Here is a 5,005-nt window from a genome sequence, read left to right on the forward strand (position 1 = left end):
TTATTTGTGAAACTCATTTTTTTATGATTTATTATTAATTATAAACTTTATGTTATATAAAAATCCTTTTAATATTTTCAAAAATTTATTTTAAATAGATAAAAAAATAAAATTAATTTTTTTATTTTGAATAAAAAAATTCGTGATTAATAAAAAGTTATTTATTAAATACCCTTTATGGTAATTTTAACTAAACTTAGAGTTTATATAAATTGTTTTGCCAAACAATTTATCTATAAAAAAAGCTTATAAAAAGTAAATTTACTCAACAACTTTAGTTTAATTTTAAAAGTTATTATTTTTCATAAAAATTTTATAATAGCTTTTAAATTTAAAAAAAATCAGGCCAAATATGCTCTAAAACAATAACTTCAGCTTGTTGTGAATCTATGTGGCTAATTTTCTTGCTGCAAAATCTTGGAATCAAGCACACAACAGCTATAGGCTTCTATTGTGACAATCAAGCAGCAATACATATAAGTAAGAATCCTACGTTTCATAAAAAAACCAAGCATATTAAAATCGACTATCTCTTCATCAGAGAAAAAGTGCTTGTTGGAATAATAAATCCAAAGTATGTATCTACCAACCCACAACTAGCAAATTTTTTACCAAAGCCTTGCTGCCAAAACAGTTCAGCTTTCTTCGTGGCAAGATGAGCATTTTGGATATACATGCTCACCTTGAGGAGAAGTCTTAAAAATGATTTATAATCAGGTAGATTATGCAGCTTACAAAAGTAAAACAAAAGATGTCAAAATAGGGTTAGAGATATATCAGCTCTGTTATCGTGGGATGCTTTGATTCTCTAGCAGCTTAATAAGATGTAAATAAATGTGTTAACGTTCTCTATTAAGTCCTTTAGGCATTAGTAACAGAGTTGTAACAGCAAATGTTAGTTTTCTTACCCTTTCTTGATTTTACAGCCTTCAAACCCGTGCATATAAACCCCTGTACTGCACATATGACAAAATAATAAAAAAATACAACTCATTCATTCCATTTTTTAATTTTCTGAATATTCCCCAGCCGCTTTCATTTGCCACAGAGTAAAGTTTGGGTGTTCTTTGACGGCTGCCCTTGAAGACTTGGAAAAAAAGAACTACATTAACTACATATATTCTGGCTGATTAATCATTGACTTGAAGATGTTTCAAATTTCTACAAATCATAGTTCTGATATTATGCCATTTGTGTTTAGATATCTCTCTAATTTTCCAAAGAAATGTCAGTTAAGTGTTTAAAAAATTAAAGTAGGTATAGCATTTTCCATCTAGCATGCAAATTAACGTTTTCGATATATTGGACAAAATTAGAGTAAAATTTCTAAGATAAAATTTAGAAAATGTTTGCTTAAAGACGCAAGACTTGGTACCAAAGTCGAGGCCATTTTGAATAGTAGAGATGAGAAAGATACAGGTGTTTGACATTTCATTTTGATTTGGAGATGGAAGGATTTGAATTTGTCTCTTCAAATAGAAAGATCAAATATCGACCACTGAATCAAATACGTCTACAAGGTCCTCTACAAATAGTGGCGGTAGTCAGCAACCATCTCCAATGCCAACTTGACTACGTAATTACATGATTAACAATTCCTAACAACTGCAGAAAGTATTGATAAATTACTGTACGAAGCTAAAATCAAAACACGTCTCTTTGACTTGAAAACTTATTCTGCTCACGTGGCTATTTTCTCTTTTAACAAAATTAAGATTTTCTATATAATCTCTCGGTGCAGTACTAGACTTTTCAGTATTACATAGCTAACACTTCATCATTGCACTCTTTTGTGTTTTCCATATCCAATACTCAAGAAAAAATGAGTTCAAAACTAGACAATCAGAACATTACAGCAAAAGAAGAAGAAGAAGAATTTCATCAGGCAATGCAACTAGTTATGTCTACAATTCTCCCTATGGTCTTGAAAGCTGCCATCGATCTCGATTTGTTAGAGATCATTGCAAAAGCTGGCCCTGCAGGCTGCAAGCTCTCTCCTATTGAGATTGCCTCTCACATTCCTACGAAGAACCCTGATGCTTCATCAATCATTGACCGCATTCTTCGTGTTCTTGCTAGTCACTCCATTCTAACATGCGATCTTGCCACTAACGAAGATGGACATGTTCAAAGATTATATGGTTTAGCACCCATCGCAAAATATTTCCTTCACAATGATGATGGAATTTAATTCCGACACTGACCATTTTAACGGACAAATATTCACTTGGAGCTTGGTATTACTCTTTTATCCTATAATTAAATGTCCCTCTTCGCTTCCCCGGATTAGAACCTAATAGACTTTCAAGTTGGAATTTTAAATTCTTACTTGCAGGATATCACAAAAGGGATCCTAATTATTATTGCTTTGGTATAAACTTAATCAGGATTGACTGTATTTGTATTTGTCGACAAAATCCTTCTATTCCTTTTCAGTTAAATTTTGTTCAGAGTTCACTCTAAATTAGTTTCTTGTAGTTCACTTAATTAATTAAAATAATGTCGATATTACAATATTGTTCATAATAGTGAACAAATTTTGTTGTACATGCACTTATGCAGGTATCAATTGAAAGAAGCAACATTGGAAGGTGGCGCCATACCCTTTGTCAAGGCATATGGGATGGATTTGTTTGAGCTTGCTGCCAAAAATGATGCAATAAGTGGCAAATTCAACAATACAATGGGCAACCTGACTGCCATAATCATGAAAAAAGTTCTGGAAATATATAAGGGGTTTGAAGGCATAAACCAACTTGTAGATGTGGGAGGCGGATTGGGTACAAATCTCAAGCTCATAGTTTCCAAGTATCCACAAATTAAGGGCATTAACTTTGATTTGCCCCATGTTATTAAAGATGCACCCCATTTCTTAGGTAATCAATTCAATAGATAATTCTCCTGTCTTGCTATTGTTCGAAGGTTTTTTTGACACAAAAAATTTAGAAGAGAATAAATAGTGTTCTCTGCTCTCAATGTAATTTAATTTGTTTTTCAAACTTACCCCAACTTTGGCTGATTGGAGAAATAATTTTTCATTTCTCCTTATTTATTCTAGGCGTTGACCATGTCGGAGGAGATATGTTTATTGAAGTTCCTCAAGGAGAAGTTATTTTCATGAAGGTTAGTATATGTGTGTGCATACACCACACATACACACGCACGAAAGATATGTAGTTCAATATATATTCATTGATTACATACTTTCAATCATTAAATTTAATTTTTATTTAATCTAAAAAGTAATTTTAACTTGAAATTTTGTAATGGATACTTCACGATTGAGGCGATGATCGATGCTTGAAGTTATTGAAAAATTGCTACAATGCTTTGCCATAGTTTGGTAAAGTGGTAGTGGTGGAATTAGTTGTGCCAGAGTCTCCCATGACCGACATTGTGACCAAGAATACCTTAACACTTGACGCAGGCTTGTTTGTCGTTGTCCCTGGTCCAAAAGAGAGGACAAAGGAAGAGTACGAGGCATTGGCAAAAAATGCTGGATTCTCAACTTTTAGACTTGTTTGTCGTGCTTATAGCTATTGGGTGATGGAATTCCACAAAAATGTTATTGTCTGATTTGTAACGATTATTAATTGAGATTTATGATGTGATAATATGAAGTATAAGTTTTAACTTTTTTAATATAACATGATTTTAAATAATATGAAAGGATCGACGAATCCTTAACTATCTCATAATCTTATTGTATTAATTTCAAAATTTATCACAATGATTGAAATTATATAAATTCTCATACTCTATGAATAATTGAGATTACAAAATTATATACAATTACTATAAGTGAAATGAAATTAATTAAGCATGGTCATTTTCATTTATCTTTAATTTTTAATTACAAAAGCAATTAGTAAGGATATAAGATAAATTTTTGATAAATATTTTAGATTCGAATTATAATATTTTCTCTTATATTAAAAATGCAAGAATCACATAAAGGGGAAGAAAAGTGGGTGGTGCCGTTGCGATGCGCTATTGCAAGTTTGCGTGGGTTCTTTGCTCAATGGTTTTGAAGTTTGAAAGGCAGATCTCAGGCCCTGTTCTAAGGGCAAATCCAATTAACTGTTCTGGCCCATTGCAACAAATTAGCCATCTAAGGATAATAGAACTCTGAAAACATGGGCTTTTTGTTCCGAATTCTTGCTGTGGAGGGGTTTTCTTTTTAAAAATTGAAATTGGCCCAAAGTTGGGTGCTATATTAGAGAGTTTTTTTTTTAAAAAAGGTAATCACTTTTTGGTTACATAATTGTTAAATAAAGGTACATATTATGTATTAAAATTTTATTTTTTAATATCGAGTATTGTATAATAAGATATGATAAACAATTTTAAAATTAATTATAAATAACATTTATATATGTACAAAAATTGAAAAATGTTATATTTTTTAACAGAATGAAAGATTTTAGGATGTAAATTGAAAAGATAATTAGTTTTTTAATTTAAACTTTTAACACATTCTATAATAATATAGATCTTTAAATAAAATATATATATTTTATATTAATTTATTAATTAAAAAATAAAAAATATTTATCATGTTAAAATTAAAAAGGAATTTGATTTTTTAGTATTTTTTGTGTAAAATCTAATGATTGAAATTCATAAAATATAATTTTTCATGTTCCAACTTAAAAAAATANTTAAATAAAATATATATATATTTATATTAATTTATTAATTAAAAAATAAAAAATATTTATCATGTTAAAATTAAAAAGGAATTTGATTTTTTAGTATTTTTTGTGTAAAATCTAATGATTGAAATTCATAAAATATAATTTTTCATGTTTCAACTTTAAAAAATAATAAAAATAAAAGTTTTAATAATTAATTAAAATTAAATTTATAAAAAAGTGTATAGATTGTATCGTACAATATACCTCCATATCATAAGATACGTATTGCATATTATACGATACACTTTCAATACTTAATCAAATAAGATACAATTATAAATATGTATTATTTACGTATCGTATGATAA

The 5,005-nt window shown here is 29.1% G+C and overlaps 1 pseudogene; it reads left to right on the forward strand.

Moving 5' to 3' along the window:
* Positions 1,823-3,690, forward strand: LOC18599824 (annotated as a pseudogene).

Source organism: Theobroma cacao, chromosome 5, assembly GCF_000208745.1.
Source record: "Theobroma cacao cultivar B97-61/B2 chromosome 5, Criollo_cocoa_genome_V2, whole genome shotgun sequence".
Classification (NCBI taxonomy): Eukaryota; Viridiplantae; Streptophyta; class Magnoliopsida; order Malvales; family Malvaceae; genus Theobroma; species Theobroma cacao.